This window comes from Notamacropus eugenii, chromosome 7 (genome assembly GCF_028372415.1).
Source record: "Notamacropus eugenii isolate mMacEug1 chromosome 7, mMacEug1.pri_v2, whole genome shotgun sequence".
Classification (NCBI taxonomy): Eukaryota; Metazoa; Chordata; class Mammalia; order Diprotodontia; family Macropodidae; genus Notamacropus; species Notamacropus eugenii.
In genome coordinates, this window is record NC_092878.1 from 111098910 (window position 1) to 111124871 (window position 25962).

Sequence of the window (25962 nt, forward strand, 5' to 3'; positions counted from 1 at the left end):
CATTCTGAAACATTGTACCCAGGTTCATCACACCTGCAGAGATAATGGGGGGAGGTGTTGGCCAAGCCCCAACCCAGATTAAAGAAGGTGTACCTCTAGCCAGAATGATGACCCAGGGACTGCAAATTGGGAAACAGTGAACAATAGTGAATGAGGCTATGGTCTCCAGAAGCATGGCTGAACCTATATCTACTCTGCCTCTGGTGATTGTCTCCTTGTTTCTTTTTGGCTTTTTGTCTGTTCACCTTTCCGTCAGATTTGTTTTCTGCAGGCTTAATACCCTCCACCTGCGGATGCCTGATCACTTAAACTGAATATCACCCCAATCCATGACTGTGCTGTATCATCTCTGGACCTGAAGTCTACCAAACTCTGGATGCCAGTTAAAGAAATGATCCCCCAAATGAGACCTGTTGGGGCAGGGACAGCTCTGTTTCCAAACTCAGCAGGAAGTACTTAGAGAAGAAGAGACTTTTGCCCCTTTCCCCAAGATTATGGGCCCCATTTGTTTGAGGGGAGAATGATGGGGTGCTTGTGCTCAAACCCCATCCTATGTGCTCATTCTGTATGATCCCTGTTATGCTGTTGTAAAGTCCTGTTGACCTCAGTTGCCCCACCAAACTATGTAATGAATATGAAAGATCTTGGGGCTGAGTGCAATGGTAATTTGAGTTGGAAAATCTTTCCAATTCATCAATAGGGCCATTAAGTCATATGGAGCCTGTGGTGGGAGGAGTTTGCTGAATGGGTAGAGCAGAGCTGAGAGGAAGTTAGTATTGAGAGCAGTTCAAGCTAGGAAGGATGCAGGTTCCTGGGTAGGGTGAGTCATTATCATTGTGATTTTGTTTAAGAGAGTCTGCTTGTGATGAGTGTAATGGATCGGTTTATGGGAAGCCTAGCAGGGGGAGGGCTTGGGGAGGTTGTTGTCCTCTGCATTGTTATTGTGTATAGATTTTTGTTATTGCAATGGATTTGAGGCTGAATCACTGTTTTGATTCTGCCTTCCATGTGAAGAGTCTGTGGTATTTCATGATTCTTAATTGTTCTGTGATATTCACGGCTGCTGTGAGTGCTGTGAATTTGACATTGGTGCTGCAGCCACTGATCTTATTCACTGGGGCCTCTGGTGCTGGTGGATTGCTCATTGTGCTGAGACTTGTCTGGTTGTACCTGTTATGCTCTGGGTTCTGGGTCTGGCAACTTACCTTCTGTGTTGAGCCTGAAGACCTCAGAGCTGCCCTTCTGTGCCACTGGCCTACTGAGCCAAAACTGCAGGGAATTGGTTGCTGATCTGTGCTGTAGCTAAGAGCCTCCCACTGTTTTGCCCAGACGCTGTCTATGCTGGGCTGCACTGAGCTGTGCTGCCCTTCTGCCAAATGATACTGACCTTTCCTGGAATCTTTAAAAGTTATCTTAAATTGTAGGTTCTGTTGCTCTAGAATCTGTTTAGAGACTCGATTTAACGTTGTTTCCCAGGGAAACTGGGGAGAGCTCAGACAAGCTCCTGGTTTTTCTCTGATATACCCCCTGTAGTTTTCTTAGAGTATGGAGTACTTATGTGAAGTTTTACATTTGTCTTGTACCGTGTGAAGAATATTCCCCTCACTCTCACTCCTTTTGCTTCAGGAATAAAACTCTATTTATTGATCTTTTGGACCTTTGTGTATTGTAGGAGGTCTAGCAATGTATTCGGGAAGTAACTCAGCCATTATGAGATCAGGTTGATTCAGAGCTGTGATTATAATGCTTTGATATATCATTATTTGCTATAGGCCTCACCAGCAGGCAAGGTAGGGAATGAACTACATTCTGACTGTTCTGTTCATTGTTTCATGGACTCCCATTTGAGAGAAAAGCTTATAATGCAAGTAAGGAATGGCACACAGGAGATTCCTATCATCAATCACTTAGACTATGGGAGCCAAAAAGAATGTTTATGTTCTGGAGTATTCTTTCAATTTCTATGTTACTATTTCTTCTAGCATACCCATAATAAGTTGTCATCTTTGAGACAAAGATGAACTGGCCCTATGCCATCTTAAGGCATAATTTGTGTCATCGGGGACTAAGACATCTTCACACAAAAAGCATTGGCATAGATGAGGTTTCTACATTTTTGCACTGTATAGCAGCTCTATGTCAATCATGCTGTCTTCTAGTTAATAAAGACTTTTAGCTGGGAGATTCATCTTTTCTTTAGATTTAGATTTTTTTCCCACAGCTTGAATTAGTGATGTGCATCTATACTTTGCTGCCTGTTCACTGGTGCAAAATCAGTAACTTCATTAACTTTGACTATAGACACTGAAAATACTGGGGGAGGGAGGGGGCGTGATTGTGTACAGATAAGTCAGGTTGACTTATTTCAGGTTGACAGTTTGGAAAAACAAAATATAGAAGAACTAAACCTTTTTAAAGAGACATAGCCTACTTGTCATATTGCAGGCCTGCAAATCCCAAGGTCCGCTAATACACCGAAGGATTTTAGGTGACCCAGGAAGGTGTAGGTTGACTGGTCATATTGGGTTAACCTTGCCAAGGAAATTTATTCATCATACCAAATTTTTCACTGAAAGTAAGAGTTTTAGGTTAAAAATATACAGAAAAAAAGGAAAGCAGAGTAGAGGACAGTGAGTGGCCTCATGGTCTAATTGATTAAAGTCTCACACACTGCCTGTGTGAATCCCCCAGGGAAATCTAACCTCTCAGGTAGTTCTCAACAACACTGAGATGTAGAGTAGATGTACACTTGCATTGCTGGAGAGTTGGTTCCATAGAAGAGATCTGTGCTAAAGAAACCACACATGGTTTAAAACAAAAAAATCTCTGTCAAACTATAAGAGTAGGAGAAGGTCCTTTAAATTCAGTGTGAGCAAAACATGCCTTTAATAAGCATGTTGTAATATTGCCATGTCTTTTCCTTTGGAGGAGGAGAATTGAATTGTTTCTGTCAGCTTGGAATGAGGTGCCAAGAGTTGCTTGTCAATCACAGTAATGATTGAGAAACAAATGTCTTGTGCTTAGAAGACCAGACTATCTGCTAAGTAATTGGGACAATTGACAGATACCTGACTTAATGTTGAAAATTTCAATAACTCTAAATAATGAACTCTGTACACCTTGTTCCTGAACTATGTATTTTCTGCAAAAGTATTTACAAAATTTTAACATTAATTTTCACCCACAAACTTTCTGGTATCCTGTCATCTGTTCATTTTGAGTGTCAACTCATTAAATAAATGAACCTTACCAGAATGTGTCCTTCATTTCTCTTTATAACATTTATTTGTCCAAGCATTTAAAAAATTTACCATCTCTCAGTTGAATGTTTCTTACAATTAGAGTTATCCTTCTTTAGTTATCCTTTCTTTATCTTTCTATTTTAATCAGTGTATGTCAATCAAAAATATTTTTTGAGTAATAATAGAGAGTTAATACTTCATTGTTGCAAAATATTTAAAAAAAAAATTTACTGCCCAAAATGGAAGGTGTAATTCCGTACAGAGTTTCCCAAAGTGGGTGCTATTGCCCCGCCTCCAAGTGTGTCTGTGTGCTAGAGTGATCCAAGGAGGGTGGTGGTAGCCTTGGGTGCAATGGGAGGGTGGGGTCATTGAATAAAAATAAGAGAGGGGGTGGAAGCATAAGGAAAGAAGAGATGAGAAAATTTTGAAAAAGTGTCCATACATCTTCCATCTGTTCTATAACAGAGTTAAAGTAATAATGATTACTTTATTTTCCAAATAAACACAAAATCCAACTTGCAAATAATCAGTGCTCAAGTCCTCTCACAGATGTTACAGAGAAAATGTTGGCAGGTGAGCATGTCATGCAGTATTGGGAAGTCCAACACACTTCAGCAGGAATGCCTATGTGCAATGACTTGTTTACAGTATGATACTATATGGTTACATGATGCAATATCGTGTCATCAAAATTTCAATGAAAGAAGAAAAACCCACAAATTTATAATAAATTATTAAATTTAAGATGCATCATTTAAAAAAATAAATGATACAGATTTTTTAAAAACTTGTTAAAGGGATAAAGAAAGTAGATTTCTGGAGTGGAGGGCACTGAGTATTTTTTTAAAGGGGGCAGTAGGTCAGATCAGTTTGGGAACCTCTGACTTATACTATCACTTTAATTCATGCCATTGCCAAATTTGTGTTTCCGGCCTGGACTTATCTCTACAACTATTGCAAACCACATTTCCAGCTCTGGATTCTTCCCTATTGTAACTCAAGTTTAGCAGACCTCTAGTCATTTTTTTTTTTTTTTTGTATTTACCTCAATTAAAATTCCGCATGACTTTTTTTTCAGGTCTTTTTAAAATTCTACTCATTCCTCAAGATCCAAATCAAAGAGTACCCCCTCCATGCATCATTTCTTGAGTATCCAAGGTGCAAATGTTCTATCCCTTCTCTTAACTACCAAGAATTTGGAGTGAGAGGACCTAAAGTCATATCCTAGCTCTGCTTTATATTACCTTAGGTTACCTACTTTACTCTTTTGTGCCTCTATTTCTTCATCTGAAAAATGAAGGCACTGAACTAGAAGACTCTAAGACTTTCAGATCTAGTTATATGCTCCAATAGAAACTAACAACTTGTATCATGTGTTTATATGAATAATCTTCTCTACTAGGCAAGAAGCTCCTTGAGGGAAGAGAATACTTCTTGCTTATCTTTGTACATCCACAACATCTGACAGAATGCACAGCAGATTGCAAGAATCCAACAAATATTTGTTGAATGAAATACAGAATCAATAATCAATGCAAAAGGAAAAGAATAGATCATTTAATATATACTGCCAATTTTCTGATTTTTATTATGATTCTAGCAAACGAGATAAAATGGAATTCTGCTTAGCCATATCTTTTATAGACAGTTACAGTTTTTGATATTGTATAGGGACTAGAATTTTAATTTTTTCTGATATAGTGAGCTTGCTGAGAAAACTCCTTTTATCATTGTAGATCAGTACCTTATGGGCAATTTAAAGTCTCAGGGAATTAGAGCATTCAAAGGTAAAGTGACTTGCTGAGAATCATAAAACCCAGATCTTCTTGGATTCAACAACTCACTATATTCCACATGTTTTTTTTTTTCTCTCTTGCAATGTTAATATGTTATTTTAAAATGTCATGTGACACAGTGTAAGTTTCAGGCTGGAATTGAAGTTATCCATTCAAATTTTGAATAACTGTTTAAAACATTCCACCAAGTTCTTATAACCAATATTATTTAAATTAATGTATTACATTAGTTAACTCATCCAGTGTTTAAACTTTTTAAAAATTTTTTGTTCACACAGTACCTTGTGTGGCATATGACTCTCAACTCATTGTCCTTGAGTACCTTTTTTTAAATGTGTATTGATTTACATTTGTCACTGAATTTTCTTAGACTTCATTTTTTGCTGTGATTACCACACTCATGTTTCTAACATCAATCCTTACTTGAATCTTTCTGTATGATAAATAACAAGCATTACGTTTCTTCGGTCTAAAGAATCTATCTTTTTGGATAATTCTGTTGGAAATCTGGTACTAACTCTCATTCTGTACTGAGATTATGACTTTTTTTAATTATGAACTTTCAGTTTATATGTATGGCATTTTTTAATCTGTGATTTCTAAATATATACATTCTACCCATTTGAATTTTTTTTAACTCAAGTAGTTAAGTGGTTCTCATGAGACCCATATCCTTCACTACAAGGTATTCTAAAATATGTGTTTACTAGCTTTTGTTGCTGTTCAGTCATTTCAATCTTGTCAGACTCTCCTTGCCTCCATTTGGAGTTTTTAAGCTAAAGATATTGGAAGGGTTTGCCATTTTCTTGTCCAACTCATTTTACAGATGAGGAACTGAGGCAAACTGGGTAAAGTGACTTGTCCAGAGTAGGAAGTGTCTGAGGCTAGATTTGAATTCACAAAAATGGGTTTTCCTAAATTACAAGTCCAGTACTGTATTACACACAAAATACCTGCAGGTACTAAGTCTTCTGTCCTAAATGGTTCTTTGTTCCAGTTGACCTGAAATTTGAGTGTGGAAAATATCCTGAATGCCCATGCAGTGAAAAACACAACTTCTTTGTTCACACAATCTAAATTACTGATAGATGTAAAAGTTTTATCTTCTAAGTTGAAAACTCAGTTTAACTGAATCAGATTGAAATTCTGTCAGATACTTGCACAGATAGTCATTCTCAATATGAGAATCTTTCAGTTTTGTGTATTTGTTTCCCAAGAAAGAATTGTGTGAATTAGGTATACTACTCAAAATGAATAGATTTTCACTGAATATATCTGTTTTCAACATACATTTCATTTTCTCAAATAGTATTTTTGAAATTTAAAATAGCTTATTTTACTTTCTAAACAATTTATATATTTGGTGATTGATCAACTCAACTCAATCACTTGTGTTATGCCAACCTCAAAAAATCTGGGAATAGTCATTTTAATGGCACCATTCAACCCATTAGACCAGACATTCTAAGATAAATAGATAATAGATATGGTAAATAATAAAATAATTCTAATATTTTTACATAGTATAATTTTTTACATAATATAATTAAACATCAATGCTAGCCATTTTCAAAACACTTTTGGTTTCAATTTGGATGGTAATAGGGTCACCATTAGGCAAGAATATTTGAAATGAATGGGATTTGAGGCTAAGATAACATCTCAAATCATGGTAAGTTCCCTGGTTACCCTATATCTACTTTAGCAAAAATCTAAAATCCTCATAATATCAAATAATGATTAATAAATCTAATGAAAAATGACTAATTTACGTCAACACTTCACAAAAAGTCATTCAGCAGCCCACATGCAATAGAGAAGGGTGGGGGGTACCTATAAAGCTGATACTAGTGGTATCTAATAATACTCCATAGCCTTTGAGGGACACCAGAAAAGAGTTGCAATATTCCTTTTCTAGAGGCATCAAAAGAAGAGGGTTTCCCCAGGAAAATTCCAGAGTGTTTGCAAACCCACAGGAATATCATGCAAAAGCTCAGGAGAGCATCAGTGATTAGTGTGTGCTAGTCTCTAACCACAATATCCCTAATACTCAGTACTGAGATATTGTAGAGGAAGTAGGTTCAGACTAAATGAATATTTGACTGATTCAAGTTCTAGTGTTCTGAAATTCAAACTTCCATGTAAACCTAACACTGCAAACAAGTAAGTTCAGGAACACAAGAGACAATGGGTATGGATTAGATGGCTGAACACACTTTCTAGGAGTACAGAACTGTATAGATCCTGTTGTTTTGTTTATCCTTCATTCTCCAAGACAACCAGTGACATTATGAGAGTAATGCCTTGACTTCCATGTGAATTAGATGTGAGTGAGGCAGAGTTTCCAAAAGTTACTGGCCTCACTGTCCTCTCCAAAGTCATCAAAGTCTAGTGGCAGGATAAAGGTCAAGTAGAGTAGGAATGGCCTAGGATTCAATAGAGGACCTTGGACATTTTAAATTAAGGTCTTTGCCAGGTCCCATTTTGCCAGAAGTCATGCCCATTCAAAGAGTATGGCCTAGGTAAAAGTTCAAAGTAAAGATGGTTCAATTTAACATCACAAAGATATCCACCTTGAGGGGAAGGCACTCAAAGTTTTTGGCTAGAACTGAAAATAATTGCTATTTACACTCACTCTAAAGCATGGAAAACTCAGCAATGAGCCACAGTAGTTTGGGTTGGCCATTCAACGAAAATCATCTGATTTTCTTAGTTTCCATTAATTATATGGTCGATGATAGTTTCCTGATATTGAACAGCCTTGCATTCCTTACATAAATCCCACCTGGTCATGGTCCAGAATCTTTGTGATATATTGCTTGTATTTTAATTAAAAAAGTCATCATATTCTTTTTTTTTTTTATTAAATTTATTTATTTAACTTTTAACATTCATTTTCACAAAATTTTGGGTTACAAATTTTCTCCCCTTTTATCCCCTCCCCCCGCAAACACCAAGCATTCTAATTGCCCCTATGACCAATCTGCTCTCTCTTCTATCATCCCTCTCTGCCCTTGTCTCCATCTTCTCTTTTGTCCTGTAGGGGCAGATAGCTTTCTATACCCCTTTACCTGTTTTTCTTATTTCCTAGTGGCAAGAACATTACTCGACAGTTGATCCTAACACTTTGAGTTCCAACTTCTCTTCCTCCCTCCCTCCCCACCCCTTCCCTTTGGAAGGAAAGCAATTCAATATAGGCCATATCTGTGTAGTTTTGCAAATGACTTCCATAATAGTTGTGTTGTATAGGACTAACTATATTTCCCTCCATCCTATCCTGTCCCCCATTACTTCTATTCTCTTTTGATCCTATCCCTCCCCATGAGTGTCGACCTCGAATTGCACTCTCCTCCTCATGCCCTGCCTTCTATCATCCCCCCCACCCTGCTTGTCCCCTTATCCCCCACTTTCCTGTATTGTGAGATAGGTTTTCCTACCAAAATGAGTGTGCACTTTATTCTTTTCTTTAGTGGAATGTGATGAGAGTAGACTTCATGTTTTTCTCTCACCTCCCCTCTTTATCCCTCCACTAATGAGTCTTTTGATTGCCTCTTTTATGAGAGATAATTTGCCCCATTCAGTTTCTCCCTTTCTCTTCCCAATATTTTTCTCTCTCACTGCTTGATTTCATTTTGTTTTAAAGATATGATCCCAACCTATTCAATTCACTCTGTGCACTCTGTCTCTATGTATGTGAGCGTGTGTGCATGTGTAATCCCACCCAGTACCCAGATACTGAAATGTTTCAAGAGTTACAAATATTGTCTTTCCATGTAGGAATGTAAACAGTTCAGCTTTAGTAAGTCCCTTATGACTTCACTTTGCTGTTCACCTTTTCATGGTTCTCTTCATTCTTGTGTTTGAAAGTCAAATTTTCTTTTCAGCTCTGGTCTTTTCATCAAGAATACTTGAAAATCCTCTATTTCATTGAAAGACCATTTTTTCCCCTGAAGTATTATAGTCAGTTTTGCTGGGTAGGTGATTCTTGGTTTTAGTCCTAGTTCCTTTGACTTCTGGAATATACTGTTCCATGCCCTTCGATCCCTTAATGTAGAGGCTGCTAGATCTTGTGTTATCCTGATTGTATTTCCACAATACTTGAATTGTTTCTTTCTAGCTGCCTGCAGTATTTTCTCCTTGACCTGGGAACTCTGGAATTTGGCCACAATGTTCCTAGGAGTTTCTCTTTTTGGATCTCTTTCAGGCGGTGTTCTGTGGATTCCTTGAATATTTATTTTGCCCTCTGGTTCTAGAATCTCAGGGCAGTTTTCCTTGATAATTTCATGAAAGATGATGTCTAGGCTCTTCTTTTGATCATGGCTTTCAGGTAGTCCCATAATTTTTAAATTGTCTCTCCTGGATCTATTTTCCAGGTCTGTTGTTTTTCCAATGAGATATTTCACATTATCTTCCATTTTTCCATTCTTCTCTCTTTGTTCTGTGATTTCTTGGTTTTGCATAAAGTCATTAGCCTCCATCTGTGCCATTCTAATTTTGAAAGAACTATTTTCTTCAGTGAGCTTTTGAATCTCCTTTTCCATTTGGCTAATTCTGCTTTTGAAAGCATTCTTCTCCTCATTGGCTTTTTGAACCTCTTTTGCCAATTGAGTTAGGCTAGTTTTTAAGGTGTTAATTTCTTCAACATTTTTTTGGGTCTCCCTTAGCAGGGAGCTGATCTGCTGTTCATGCTTTGACTTCATGTCTCTCATTTCTCTTCCCAGCTTTTCCTCCACATCTCTAACTTGATTTTCAAAATTCTTTTTGAGCTCTTCCATGGCCTGAGCCCATTGGGTGGGCTGGGACACAGAAGCCTTGATTTCTGTGTCTTTGCCTGATGGTAAGCATTGTTCTTCCTCATCAGAAAGGAAGGGAGGAAATGCCTGTTCGCCAAGAAAGTAGCCTTCTATAGTCTTATTTCTTTTCCCTTTTCTGGGCATTTTCCCAGCCAGTGACTTGACCTCTGAATATTTTCCTCACACCCACCTCACCTCCTGATCCTCCCAGCCCGTGTTTGTGGTCTGAGATTCAAATGCTGCTTCCAGCCTCAGGGCTTTTGGCGGGGGCAGGGCTGCTATTCAGTATGAGATTATGATCTGGTGCTGAGATCTGGGCGGGGCCACCTCTCAGGCTCAGTTCCCTCAGGGGGTTTATGCACAGACCTTCCGCAATGGATTCAAGCTCCCGCCCGCTTGGGGAGCCCCTGTCTGCAGCCGCCTCTCAGCTTCTACCTCCCGGGGGGGGGCCTGAATTATGGGGGCACCCCACTCCCCTCTCGACCCGCCAAAGAGACTCTCTCACCCACCCCTGTCACCTGTGGGTGGAGGGACTTGTGCAGCCGCTGGAGATCCAGTCCCTGAAGCCTGCTCGGATCTGTTTCTCTCGGTGCCGCAGCCGTGGCCGCAGCAGGTCTGGGCTGGGCTTTGTGTCTGCAGCGCGACGGACCTTTTGCGAGAGGTTTGCAGATCCCTCTGTGGGTGGAGGGACCCGCGTGGCCGCTGGAGATCCTGTCTGTGAAGCCTGCTCGGATCTTTTCCTCTCGGTGCTGCGGTCGCGGCAGGGCTGCACTCAGCTCCCAGTCCCGGTGCCCAGTCCGCAGCGCGAAGGACCCCCCCGCGAGAGGTTTGCAGGTCTCTCTGGAACAGAAATCTCCCTCGCTCCAATGTTCCGTGGCCTCTGGGTGCGGAATTCGCCGTGAGTTACTTCCCTGTAGCCATTCTATGGGTTGTGGGTTCAGAGCTATGTGTATGTGCGTCTTTCTACTCCGCCATCTTGGCTCCGCCCCCCAAGTCATCATATTCTTTAGCAAAATTTGTCTACAATTTTCTTCCTCCGTTTTTGCTCTTCCTGATTTAGATATCCCTTCCATATTTGTGTGATAAAAGGAATTCTGTAAGACTCCTTAACTTATTTTATGTATTTTAGAATGATTTACATAGTATTGGGATTGACTGTTCCTTAAGTATTTGGGAAAATTCACTTCTAAATCCATTTGGTCCTGGACATTTTTACTTACCAAGTACATTGATACATTATTTTACTTATTTTTCTAAGATAGGGTTATTCAAATATTCTGTTCCCTCTGGCATTAATCTAGTCATTTTATATTTCTTGTAAATAGTCATCCATTTCACTTTGTCAGGTCTTTTTTTTCTGGCATATAATTAGAGAAAATAACTTCTAGCAATTGCTCCAAATTCATCTCCATGGGTAGGCTGAGACAGTATAATAAAAAATGGCAGTTCCACCTAAGTAATTTACTCATTCAATGCCATACCAATCAACCTACTAAAAATCATTTTAAAGAGTTAGAAAACAAAATGTTAACAAAATTCATCACAAAGAAGAAAAGTTCTAGAATATAAAGGGAGTCAATGAAAAAAATGTGAAGAATGGAGCCTAACAGTTCCAGATTTCAAATTATATTACAAAGTGGGAATCGTTAAAGCAATCAGTGTTTCTTTAAATATGATGTCTAAGCCATTTTTTGATTATGAGTTTTAGATGATCCAATAATTCTCAACTTATTTCTCCCCAATTTGTTTTCTAGGTCATTTCTTTTCCAGTTAGACATTTCACATTTCTTTCTCTTCTATCATTCTTCTGATTTTGCTTCATATTTTTCTTGCTGTCTCATGGTTTCATTAACTTTCATTTGCCCAATTCTAATTTTCATTTGATCAATTTTGCTTTATTAAGGATTTTTTAAAATTTTACATGAATTTTTGCACTTCCTTTTTTCCCCTATTAAGCCAATTTTGGTTTTAAGATATTATTTTCTTAAGTATTTTAATGCCTCTTTTACCAACCTGTTGGCTTTATTTTCATTACTTTCTTGCATCACTCATTTTTTCCCAATTTTTTTCTATTTTCCTTATTTGAATTAAAAATTAAATAATAAAGCACTTCCAATAATTTTTGATAGGATTGTATCAAATTAATAATTTCCTTCCATCTTTGCTTATAGCTGTTTTGACACAATTGTCCTCTGAGTTTGTTTCTTGATTTTTCCTGTCACCACAGTGATTTTGATGATCAGGTCCTGTTACTGCTTCATTCTTTATTCATTTTCTATCTGATTTATTAGCTTTTAACTTTTTTTTTTTTTAAGTTGGACTTTTCTTACAATGTCCCATGCTTTAGATATTTTGTGTTGCCACTTTTGGAGATAATTCTTAAATGATCACTTCTTGATTCTAGGTAAGTTATTTTTCACATTTCCTTGTACTTTTTCATTCTTTTTGATTTTCATTACTTGATTTTCATTGATTTGCCATTGATTTGCTTTGATTTGACAACATTAATTTTTAAGAAATCATTTTATTCAATATACTTATTTTTCTATTTGACCAAATCTACATTTTAATGGGTTCTTTTCTCCATTGAATTTTTGTTCTTTTTTTGTACCTCTTTTACCATTTGTCTCAATCTGCTGTTTTTTTAAATTAATTTCTTTGTTTCCAGTTTTCTACAATCACTTCTATAAATCTTAGATTTTCTCCCGTTCCCTTCTCCTTCTTCCCTCCTCCTAACACAGTGTTGAGTTATCTTTTATGGGTTCTACACATACATCCTTACTAAATACATCATGGTGTATGGAAGAATTAAAATAAATGGGAGAATCTGCTGGGGTTTTTTTTTTAAAGAAATGTTATTTTCTTCATTATTTTTCTGCCTTTTTCATAAAACTTTGCTTTTTTAAAAAATGATTGTCTTGTATCATTTTCATTTTTCCTTCCAATTTTCTTCTAATTTTCTTACTTGATTCTAAAAATCCATTTTGAGCTTTTCCAAGAATTATTTTTTTTTGTCTTGGACCAATCCACATTTTTCTTTGAATTTTTCATGTAGTTGCATTGGTAGTATTTAGCTTTTTTGTATATCAGTTATATTCTTCTCTCTTTAGTTAGACTATGAACTCCTTGAAGACAGGGATTTTGACTTTTGTCTATTTGTTTTACTTTCTTTGCACCTCCATCACCTAACACAATGTTTGTCATGATGACTAATAGTTTTTGTTGATGTGTGTTTCACTGTCTACTGGAATTCATGGTATAAGAAAACTTGGGGGTTTAAAATCTTTTCCTGGAATTGTCAGTAGTAGACAACACTGCATTAAATGTGCTTATTCATCTTTCTATACTGCCAAGTCTATTTTATATGAAAAATTCTGTTAGTTAGGCAAAGAGTGAATCACTAGATTGTACATAGGCAGGATGGAAGAAAGATGAAACTTTGCAGAAAAAAGCAGCATTTAAATACTTAAGTGTTTCAAGTAACATTATCTGGACACATAATAGTGAAGTGAAAACAACAGCAATAAAATTCATTTTTATTGAAGTAATAAACAGCAAGGAACCACATAGTTGGCTCACTCTGAAACCATTAAGTTAGCAATAGAACAACCTCCTGGCTTGTATCAGCAATGACCCCTATAGGGCAAGGGAACACATTAGAGCTAATGTCTGTTTCTTAATAAAAAAAAAGAAAGAAAGAAAGTAAAATGGTGTTGTCTTTTAAAAACTGCATTATAATTACCAAATCACACAAATACAGCCTAAGAGTGAAAGAGTACATATCAAATTATCTGAAAATTAATTAGTTCAGTGTTTTGGTTCTGGAGCAAGTATATTAATTTTCTTCTTAAAATAATATTTGTATCTGTTTTTACATCGTATGTTTGTATATATGCAGCCACATGTGTGATTTATTGTTAAATATATCCCAGTTTTATGTAAAAATTAACATTTGTTTTAAAATCTTGAGTTCTAAATTCTCTCCCTCCCTCCTATACACTTCCTCCTTGATAAATCAAGTAATATGATTATGTGAAATTATCCCAAACATATTCCCATTTTATTTATGTTGCAAAATAATACATCAACAATAAAACAATGTGTCAGGCCTTTAGGCCTATGGGCTACCCGAGTCTTACCTTACCTATCGCAGGTCTTCGGCTGGCCAAACCGGATAAACGTATGAGAGAAGAGACTTTCCAGAGTCAAACAAGGGTTAGGCTTTATTCAGGGTCTTGGTTACATGTGCAGGGTGAATTCTTCCTCAGGAGAGAGGAATCCTCTTCCCAAGGAGGCAAAGATCTTACAGTAAGAGAATGGAAGTGGAAGTGGGAGAGGGGAGAGGGGAGAGGGGAGAGGGAAGAGGGGAAAGGGGAGGGACCCTCTGCTCTCTAAGGGCCCTTCAGCACAAAGAGCACCTTCAGGCTTTCCTGACCCTACTTAAGCTCTCCCACCGCATAGTTTGCACGTGAATACCGGGCGTGCTCTCAGCCTATAGACAACAATAGGTGTGCTCAGACCATGGATTAATCTCGAGGGCAGAGATGCTCTCCCCAGCAAGTTTCCCATGGGGAAGAGGCGGAAATGCACGAGATAGCCCGGGTCTCACACCTCAATTCCCAGCTGTTCCCTGGGGGGCCTCATGAGAACTCTAAGGTTTAGAAGTCCTCACCTTTACCTGCCTGAGACTGTCCACATGGAACTGAGCTTACACCCCCAACAACAATGTTTTTATAGTATACTTCAATCAACATTTAGAATTTATCAGTTTTCTTTCTGGAGGAGAATGTTTTTCATCATGGATCCTTTGGTATGCTTAGGATCATCTTTTTTATCAGAGTACCTGTCTTTCACAGGTGATCATTTTTAAAAAATTGCTATTACAGTGAACAATGTTTTTCTGGTTCTGCCCACATCACTTTTCATCAGTTCATGTAATTCCAGGCTTTTCTGAACTAAATCTGTTCATTATTTCATTTTTTTTTTTTTTAGTTATATGAAAGTTAATGCTTTATTGAAAGACAAAATAAATGACCCATGTGTATCTTTTTTTTTTCTTTTATGGAATAGATTCTGTTTCCCCAACATCACAAAAGCAGTTGTATCTAAATTAATAAGTAGAGTTTAACAAATAGTATTCTCCTCTCACTGAAAGTAACTCAACTAGTATACTGCACAATCTTGATCTTACATGCTGTTACTCAGGAGAGGACTTAAAACTTCAAAGTATTCTGACCATTGTAATTCTGTCAAGATTTAGAGCAAAAAAATAGGAAAAATAATTTTAAATTGAATTCTTACAATCCTGAATAACATCCTTGTTCTTTTCAAAATAATGCAAAACAGCTATTACCTTTTTCTAGTCATTATCATTCTACTGTCAAAACTACATTGCCCTCTAAAAGTTGTTCCTCCTTACTTAACCTTTTCTGGAGAACCCTAAAGTTTTGGGAAGTCTTGTGCCACGGAAAGTTGATTCTGTGATGTATACTATGATCTTATTCATGCTAGTCAGCAACTTAATGGAAAAAGCCTCTCCTTTGGATTGTGGATCACAATAAATCCTTCAGATAACGAATAGACTTTCAGATGACTGTCATCATTAGCTGCTGGCTACAGATTCCACTTCTCTTTGACTGGCATAGCTGCAGGCAGTACCTGGTGGCTGCCTCTGCCACCTTCCTGCAACTCTCCAGCAGCTGTGGCTCCAGCTCCTGGAGCAGTTGGCCAAGGCCCTGCAGCTCTGTGTAACATCCCCTGCTGCCTCAGCTGAGGATCTCCTCGTAGGCCTTCTGGTCCACCACCTTTACACCCCACTCCAACGCATATGACTGTTCATTATTTCTTACGGGACAGTAGTATTCCTCTACAATCATATACCACAGCTTGTTCATCCAGTCCCAAATTGACAGACAGCTACTCTGTTTCCAATTCTGTTACCACAAGAGCTTCTATGAATAGTTTTCGAATAAGTAAGGGCTTTTTGACTTCCTTTTATCTCTTTGGCATAAAAACCTAGTAGTGGTATTGCTGGTTCAAAGAGTATGTGCAAATCTATATCCCTTTGTGTGCAGTTTTCCAGAATGAGTGGCTAGTTCACAACTCCACCAACAGTGCATTAGTGTCTGGATTTTTCCATACTGCATCCAAAATTTGTCATTTTCCTTTTCAGTGATGTTAGTCAGTCTGGGGTAAAGCAGTTCATCAGAGCTGTTTTCATTTGTCTTTTGCTAATCAATGGTGATTTACAGCTTTTTTATAAAACTATGGCTAGCTTTTATTTTTTCTTCTGAAAACTACCTCTTTATATCTTTGACCATTTATCACCTGATAGTGATAGAGTGATAGTGATAGAGGAATGGCTCTTATTTTTATAAATAAGATTTTTATAAATCTGCCTCAGTTCCCAATACATTTGAGATGCAATTTTTATCAGAGAAACTTGATATAAATATTTTTCCAGGCTTCTGTTTATCTTTTAATTTTGGCTGAATTAATTTTGTTTTTCCAAAAGCCTATTAAATTACACATGATCAACACTCTAATTTACTTTTCATTATCCTCTCTATCTGTTTTTGGTGGTCTGCTGTTTTCTTATCCATAAATCTGACAGGTAAATTTCTATTTCTGACTCTTGCTGCTGGGCTTTGTTGGTAGTATACAAAAATGCCAATGATTTATGTGGGTTTATTTAATATCCTGAAATTTTGGTAAATGTGTTAATTATTTCAGTTGATTCTCAAAAGTTCTCTAAGTATGCCTTCATAGCATCTGCAAAAAGTGGTGGTTTTGTTTCCTTATTGCCTATTATTCTTTGATTTTTTTTCTTGATTTATTTCCGCAGCTATCATTTCTATTACAATATTGAATAATTGTGATGATAATGGGCATCATTGCTTCAACCCTGAACTTACAGGGAAGGCTTTAAGTTTATCCATTACAGAGAACGCTTGCTGATGGTTTTAGGTAAATACCACTTATAACTTTAAGAGAAATTTAACCCATTCCTGTGACCTGTCATGTTCTTAATAGGAATGGATGGTACATTTTTACATAGAAATTTTTGCATCAACTGAGGTAATCATATGATTTCTGTTGGTTTTGTTATTGATACGGTCAGTTGCGCTTACAGTGTTCTTAATATTGAATCAGCCTTGAATTCCTGGTACAAATCCTATCTAGTTATATTTGTGACATCTGTAATATATTGCTGAAATCCCCAGGCTAATATTTATTTAAGATTTTTGTATCAATATTCATTAACAAAATTGACCTATAATTTGATTTCTCTGAACTCCCTAAGAAAAAATAAAATATTTGAAAAAAGGTTAAAAATATTCTTAAAATTTCCTTTTGTAACATGTAAGAGCCATATTTTTATTATAAAAACATTTTTTAGGAATATTTTTTACCTTTTTTCAAATATTTTATTTATTATTGAGATGAATTTTTCTTTAAACATTTGGTAACATTCACTTCTGAATCCATCTGCCCCTGGGGATTCTTTCTTAGGAAGTTCATTGATGGCTTGATAAATTTCTTTTTCTCAGAGGGTTTACTTAAGTATTATATTTTCTCTTTGGTATATGTAGATAATTTCTATTTTTTTTTTGCAAATATCCATCCAATTCACTTGGGTTATTAAATTTATTAACACATAATGAGTCAAAATAGCTCTTATGTTCTCCCTTCACAGATTAAACTTAGTTTTACTTTGTTGGTTATTCATGGTTGTAACTCTGGGTCTTTTACCTTCCAGCATATCATATTTCAAGCTATACTACACTCCTAATAATTTCATAACTGCTAAATATTTTGAGATTCTGGCTATGGCTCCATAATATTTTTTTCCTTTTTGGCCATGTGCAGCATTCTCTCTTTAATGTAAAAGCTCTGGAATTTTGATGTAATATTCCTGAAAATGTTTATGTTCATATCTCAAGTGGATTCTTTCAATTTTTATCTTACATAATAGTTTTCAGATTTGGGAGCAATTTTCCTTGATAATTTCTAGAAATATTACGTCCAGGAATTTTGTTTTATCATGCCTTTCAGGGAGCCTAATAATCCCTAAATTATCTCTTCTTGACATATTTTTGAGGTCAGCTTTTTTTCCCCAATGAGATATTAATATTTTCTTTTTTAAAAAAACTTTGCTATATTCCTTCATGGTGTTTCATGGACTCATTAGCCTCTACTTGTCCATTCTAGTTTTTAAGGAGTTATTTTATTTTCATTGAGCTTTTGTGCCTCCCTTTTTCCATTTGGCCAATTTTGCTTTTTAAGAAATTATTGTCATTAGAGAATTTTTGTACCTCCTTTTCCACTTGACTAATTATGTTTATTAAATTGCTATTTTATTCTATATTTTTGTGCCTCTTTTACCAATCTCCTATTTCTCTCATTACAATTCCCTTCTTTTCCTGGAGAAATACTCCCATTTCTTTTCCTGGAGAAATACTCTCATTTCTTTATCTATTTGCTCTCTAATATTCATATTTGATTTTTTAAAATCTCTTCAAGGAATTTTTGTGGAACTTGCTTTCAATGTCCATTTGGTTTGAAGTTTTGCTTACAACCGTTTTGACTTCATTGTCTTCTTTTGAATTTTGTTTTATTTTCCCTGTTCAACAGTAGGTTTTATGATCATGTTGGCTTTCATTTGCTCATCATATTTCTTTATTTTGAATTGCATGTTTAAGTTTTGTTCTATTTCTGTCATGTTGTAGAAAGATCAACTATCAACTAAAAACTTCAGGTTAACAGGCACTGTTTGTTTTTTGGGTTTTTTTTTTCAAGGCTAGTTCTTGGCATTTAGAAATTCTTGGTCCTTCCAAGGTAGTGTGGTTTTGAGATTTGATCTAATTACTTTTCTCATGCTCTGTATTCTGGTGTAGAGAAAAGCTAGATGGCCGCTGATGCCTTGGGTTTGCAATCAGAACAGCTTCTTAGGGCCTCTGCTCCCTTGGGCCTACAAATGATACTGTTCCTCCTGGTCCCTGATTCCTTAGGGTCTCAAAAAAGATTTTATTCAAGGTTCCTAAATCCTTGTGACCCAAAGTGATTCTGCTCCTGGGGTCTCCTGCTTCCTTTTGATTGAAAGTGATCCTCTCCACCCTTGAACTCTGATCCAGAAGTATAAGCAATGGATTTGCCAAATAGCATTTTGTCCTGTGTCTAGAGCTTGCACAGATGTCCCCTGCAATATCTTCTGAAAAGTTGCCAGGTCCCCTCACCTTGCTCCAAAGCTCCTGAAGTTGCTGCTGCTTAAATTACCACCACCTAATACCATTGCCAGTGTTTTATCCACATAGATTCTGGGTCAGCCTTTACCCTTGTATCACAGTTCTCTCCTTTCAACCTCGTAAGCTGTCTCAGAGCTGAAGAATATCTCACTCTGAATCTTTATTGGTTCTGACACTCCAGAATTCAATTTGAGGTATTATTTTAAAGTTCTTTTGAGAATATTGAGGGACCTCAGCTGAGAGTTTGCTCTACTCTGCCATCTTGGCTCTATCCCCAGAAATAATCATTCATTGCCTATATTTTCCTCTTCCCTGATCCTCCTCAGAGATTCATTTTCTTTTTTAAAAAATATATTTCCTAAAAAAAAGGAAGAAAAGGAGTAAACATAGGGAAAAATAATCCAAACTCATTAATGCATTGAAAAAAATTGGTTCTTTTGCCATTTTCCATGCAAAATGCATTTATTTTCATAACAATCTTATAAAACTTAGCTTTTAAAATCCAAGTGTAATTTCTATAAGATGACTTGATTACTTCACATGAAAAATAACAAGTAATCTCCCATATCTAGATCAGAGAAATGGCATGGTAAAACAGAGTATCAATGATCTGTTAATCTGTCATGAAATCTTGGCCTTTATTAGTCACTTCCTGTTTGACTTTTAGCAAATCACTTAATACCTCTAGCCCTCAGTTTCTTCTTCTATAAAATCAGAGGTTTTGGCTAGCTGATCTCTAGAGTCCCTACCAGCTCTAAATCTACACTGATGGGTTCTATTCATGTTTTATTTTGTGCCATTTTATGTATATGTATGAGTTTGGGTGCATAAACAGCAATGTATTTAGAATTTTTTTCAGCATGACATTTAGGGTCCTGAGAATCAGTCTTATCCATTATTTTGTAACCAACACATGTACTTGCATGTAGTAATCAATTAACAAATATAGATCTATAGATCTTTGTCTTTTTGTCTCTCTGTCTTTGTTTCTGTCTCTGTCTCTCTCTCTGTCTCTCTATTGAACACCTGGTCTAAGATCATATAAACAGATTAATCAATCATTGCCAAACATTTATTAAGGACTTCAACTAGGTATCTCCACATCTTGTTAGCACTACATTTGGTGTTGGGTATAGAAAAACAAACAAATAAAGGAAACACTTCCTACTCTCTTACAATACGTATTCTATCAGTGAAAATAACATTCATATATATGTGTATAGTTGTGTGTATATACACACACAAACACACTGTAATTTATGAAGGGAGAGAACTAGCATTGAGGGCAGATGATCCAGGGATGCCTTTGATTATAAAGTAATATTTGAACTGAATCTTGAAAGAAATAAAATTTTAATCAGGAAAATATGAGTAAGAGTATCTTCTAGAAATTGGAGGATACCATTGAAAAGCCATGGATATGGAAGAAAATAATGCCACATTTCAGAAACCTATTTAAGTTGGATATTGGAGTTGAGAAAGGAGAATGTTTGACAATCTTGGAAAGCTAGGGTGAAGGTAGGTTAAAAGCCAAACACAGAAGTTGTATTATCCTAGTGGTCATAGTTTACTAAGCAGGAGAGTGAGACTCATATTTAAACAGATTTACTTTGGCAGCAGTGTGGAGGACAGATTCAACTGGTGATAGAATGGAGGCAGGCAAAGGGACCATCTAGAAGGTGGTGAAGACTTGGAAAGAAATTCAGAAGAGAGATCAGTGACTGATAAGTTCTACTTTGGACACATTGTGTTTCAAAGTTCCTGATACACCCTGTTTGTGATGGTTTCAATGCCCATGGATCAGGTCATTCATACAGTGAATGATAATTAAACCCATGGGAACTTAAGGGGTCATGAAATGAAAGAGTGTAGAGAAAGAAGTTATCTTTAGAGTAGCTGTGTAGTACACCCATGGTCAGAAGGCAAGGTATGGATGGGGATCAAGAAATTAGAGAAGTAGAAAGACATGTAGGAGAAGAAACAGGAGTGGTAGCATTTGGAAAAAGTCAGAGTATCAAAGAGGACGGGGTGATCAATAATAATAAGATGATTAGTGTGAAATATTTAAGAGGGGTCTTGAAGGCTGAGGAATAGGAAAAGGACAATAAATTTGGAAATTAAAAGATCATGGTAGCTAGAGAACATAGGTTTGGGAAATGAGAGGAGACTAAAAAATGGAGAGATACAACAAAGAATATAGACAACATTTTTCTAGGAATTGAATATCAAACAAAAAACTAATAAATAAGAGACTAAGGAGTTGCTAGAGAGTAGCAAAGCTGTTGTTTCTAAATTACAGAAAGATATGAGAGTATTCATAGTTAGTAGGAAAAGAAAACATCCATAGGTAGGAGGAGATTGGTAAAACAGGGGAATAATCTGCTTTGGAAAATGGGAGGGGACAATACCAAGGACATAACCCCTACCCCCCACCTAGGAGAAGGATTGACTTGGGAATGTAGAAAGGTCATCTCATTTTCAGGGACTAAATGAATGTCAAGAGTGAGGTAGTATTAAAGGATTTTGATATGAAAATAAATTGAGAGGAAAGAACTAGCAATTCTTGACTTCTATTTTCTCTCTAAAGCATGCAGTGAGGTCTTTATCTGAAATGATAGGTAGAGGGGAAGCCATGATGTTTGAGGATTATAGATTTGTAACAGCATCTATGGAAAGTGGTAAATAAGGAATCAAGGAAGGAGGAATACACTATCAAAGGAATGCCTTGGTGTGTTGAAGGCAATGTTGAAATGAAATAATATAAATTTCTAGTGTACTGAGCTTACGTATATGACTTCACCCAGGCTCATGGTGGAAAAGATGACTAATTAAGCACCTAGTATGTGCTAGGCAATTTGATGGCTACTGGGGTCACAGATTCAAAGAATGAAGCAATTCCTTACTCTTAAGGAGCTTATATTTTACTAATGGAGACAAGTATATGTGTGTATATACACACACAACATATACATACATGGGTTATACATATATGTATTATATATGATGTACATATTTAAAGTTGATAGTAGAGGGCACTAAGAGTATTCTAAGAGGGGTGACACTAAAAACAAAAATAAGTTTATAAAGAATAAATATAAAGAAAATAAATGTAAAATAGTTCAATTTAAGGTACCTAGCAGGGAAGGCATTAACACTTGGGGATGTCAGGAAGGCTTCCTATAGAAGGTTGTTCTCATCCTGTATCTTAAAAGAAAGAGAGGGATCCTTTGATGATGTGATGAGCAGAGTTCATTGCAATGTGTAAGAGATGACCAGTAAAAAGAAACAAAGCTGTGTGATAGAGTGCCATATCTGAGGAATAGAGAGAAAGTCAGCCCCATTGGATTCTGGGAGTAACCCAGTATTGAGGTTTGGCAAGGCATAAATGACTCACATTGCCAAGAAAAAAAAAAAAAAAACAAAACTGAATTCAAAAACAAATTGAGCATAAAGTTGAACTGGCCAGCTATAGTTTTGAAATTATTAGTTAGTTTTTCACATGGTTATTTGCCAAAAAAAAAAAAAAAATCCAATGCACTCTTTAGGTCATGATACAGCTACATTTAGCATATCCAGCAAGATTAATGGGGTGCAATTTGGATTAAAAAGGATACTTCCCTTAGAACCTTCTTCTCTGACTGGTTTCAACACTATGGAAGAAGATGAACCATGATTCTTCAGGTTAATCTCATCCACTCTAATCTCATCATCGTGCTGCTGACTCAAGCCTTGATTGACATCACCTTCCATACTCTCCTCTTTGCTCTAATTGGAGGGCTGGAGGGAGAATAACAAAATCCATTAAATGACTTCATTTATATAGGTAAGAATGCTTTTTATCTCACTCCACTCTGTATCTGCTGCAACTAAATGGAACAAGATGCCCCTGCATCAGGTACTTCCTTTTATCCCCACTCTTTTTCTGCCTCATTTTGTGTGTCATCTTATGTGTGGCCATTATTGCGCTCCAGAGGACAGCACTTGAGATATTTTGTGGTTGTTGTTGTTTTACTGTAGATTTTCCTTTGTTAAACTTTGCAGTTCTGGGTACATAAGTGCCTGTTCACAGAATGGCTGCCTAACCGAAATTTCTTTTGAGTGTCCTTGCACAGATTGATGACAAGAGATTTTTCTCCCTTGAACTTTTGGACTACATGAATTAAAGGCCTCTTGAGTGATGAATAAAACAAGAAAATTCCCAAATCCTTAATAAGATGTCTCCAGGGAGAAAACACTTCTTTCTAGATTTCATTTCACATAGACCCTCATGCCACTACTTCCCTCTGTCCCCTCCTCTTTGAATCTACTTTCAAAAACTGAACACTTCCATGAAAAGAGAGGGGGTGGGGATAATGACAGCTGAATTTGTAGCATTTCTGCATAAGCACAACCTCGAAAGGATATATTATTAGCATCAAACTATCAAAACCACATAGTATGCTATATAACTGCTTTGGTATCTCATACAGATTCTTAATATACAGCTAGTGCTAAACATTATTTTTGTTGCATTATTTCTACCCTCCCCCTTGTGTGTGTGTGCATGCACATATGATTTTGTGTGCGTTTTGATAATCAAGCTAATGATAATGAGACAGTATTAATATATCATTAAGAGAGTTAATTTTCTATGGAGATGATGCTGAATCTTGGTCTAGCTATAGGGAGACTGGAAGAGCTATTATTAAAATGTGATCCTTCCTGACCTTGCATGATATATGTTCACTACCTGTTGAAATGGAAGATTCCCCTGTTCCTATCGATGTGTCATTAACAGTTTGAGTATGTATCTATGTAGATATATATATATATATATAAATATAAATGTATTTATCTATCTATCTATCTATCTATATATATATATATACATATATATATAAATATATCTATCTATATAGCCTTTACTTCCTCGTGTGGGCAAAGAAATCACAAACAAATCTTTTTCATACTCCTACACAAGAAACACAGGTGCTCTTAATTACAGTCAGATTTTAAAAAAAAAAAAAACATATTGATTCCAAGAGTCCTTTTGCCATCATCCTCCCCTGTTTTTTGTTGCTATCTGATTTTCAGATATTCCATCATTCCCTCAGTGGGGAAGAAATGAGAAATGTGAAGGGCCACTGAACCCTGAATTGTCACACTGACTCAGGAAAGAGTTACTGAGTACATGGGGTATGAGGGATAATGCTGTGGGAAGAGAAGAGTGTTCTATGGCAACCATTGCTCACTTACATCTTATTGCTGCAGAGGTGTCAATCATTGTGGCTTTCAGGCCCTCACAATTCAAATAGGTCATATTAACTAGATATAAAAACCAAACAGAACCAAACAGAACCAAACAAAACCTCTCTTAGGTATTCAGCTTTTCACTCTGAGGGAGTTTGAAGCAAAAGTTCTCTGATAGATTTTTTAAAAAAAATAATCATACGCTTGTGAAGGAAGCTGGGTAGCTCAACAAACAGAGTTCTGGTCTTGAAGTCAGGAAGACCTGAGTTCAAATGTTGCCTCAGAAATTTATTACTGTGTGATGCTGGGCCAGTCACTTAACCCTGTTTACCTCAATTTCCTCATCTGTAAAATGAGATGGAGTAGGAAATGGCAAACCACTCCAGTATCTTTGCCAAGAATACTTCAAAAAAGAGGTTACAAAGAATTAAGCATAACTGAAAATTACTAAATCAGCAACCAACTTGAATTTTTGTTTAAATATCAAGAATATGTATCAACAACACACACTTAAACACATATGTATATATTGGGCAGTTAGGAGGCATACGGTATAGAGAAATATATATATATGCAATCAGGAAGACCTGATATCACAATATGGCCTCAGATATTTAATAGCTGTGGGACCAACTCTAGGTAAATTACCTTACTTCGCTCTGCGTCAATTTTTCGAATCCTTGAAAAGGGGATAACAATAGGACCTACTTCTGAGGCTTGTTGTGAAGATAAAATGAGATAATTGTTGTAAAATGATTTGTAATCATTATATAAATTATATAAAGTAATCATTATATAAATATTTAAATAAATAAATTACATTATATAAATGTAAATCGTTATATAAATATTATCTGGAATTATATTAGCAAGCATAGACATCATGTCAACCTTAATTTAAAGTAGGGAATTGGAACTTAGATAAATTAAATATAACCGACACCAAATCATGTCTTTTTTTAATAAAAAAACTTTATTTTATTTTTTTTCATGAAAATCACATACTCAAATACTCACAGATCTTTGATCTCATCCATTTCAGAGTACTTTCTGACAATGTGGATTTTAAATGATCCATATACATCTCAGGAACTTTTGTCTGTGTCCCTTAATAAGTTCACTACATAGGTCTACTCAATGTGCTGGAGTCCATTCTCAGCTTTTCCTGTCCTCACAAGGGAAAAACAGAGCATTCTATTAATCCACCTTGTCATGCTTACTCCACCATGAGATCAGATTAGAACTACTAACTATTCTCTGACCCTCTGTGTATATGTACTTGAAATCTGAAAATCTACAATTTATGGAAAATAAAGCTAATGCTTTTTAGTCCTACTATGGGCATATAGGCACCATGCTAGTTGTTTTTTCTCATTTATTTGTTCTTTTGTTTTTGGTCTAGACTTGTAATTTCATTAGGATAGGGAATTTCCTTTATCACAACAACTCAACATTTGTGATGAAACTTAAGTCTTAGAGAATTGCTTGGAGGCAGTGAGAGGTTGACTTGCCCAGAGTTACACAATAAATATGAGACAGAAGTGGAATGGAACACAAGTTTTCCTGATCTTGAGGTACCCACTAAATCATAATATCACTTAAAAAGTAACTTCATTTTAGCAATGTTAGAAGACTATTATATCTAACACTTCTATGT

General features: G+C 36.3%; 1 long non-coding RNA gene across 1 annotated transcript in view; it reads left to right on the forward strand.

Annotated features, from left to right (window-relative positions):
* The first annotated feature begins 775 nt into the window (after nucleotides 1–775).
* LOC140513163 (uncharacterized) overlaps nucleotides 776–25962 on the forward strand; it is a 77610-nt gene continuing 52423 nt past the window's right edge. The window contains exon 1 of the long non-coding RNA XR_011970088.1: nucleotides 776–820. This is a non-coding gene — a long non-coding RNA (uncharacterized lncRNA). The remainder of the gene's footprint in view (nucleotides 821–25962) is intronic.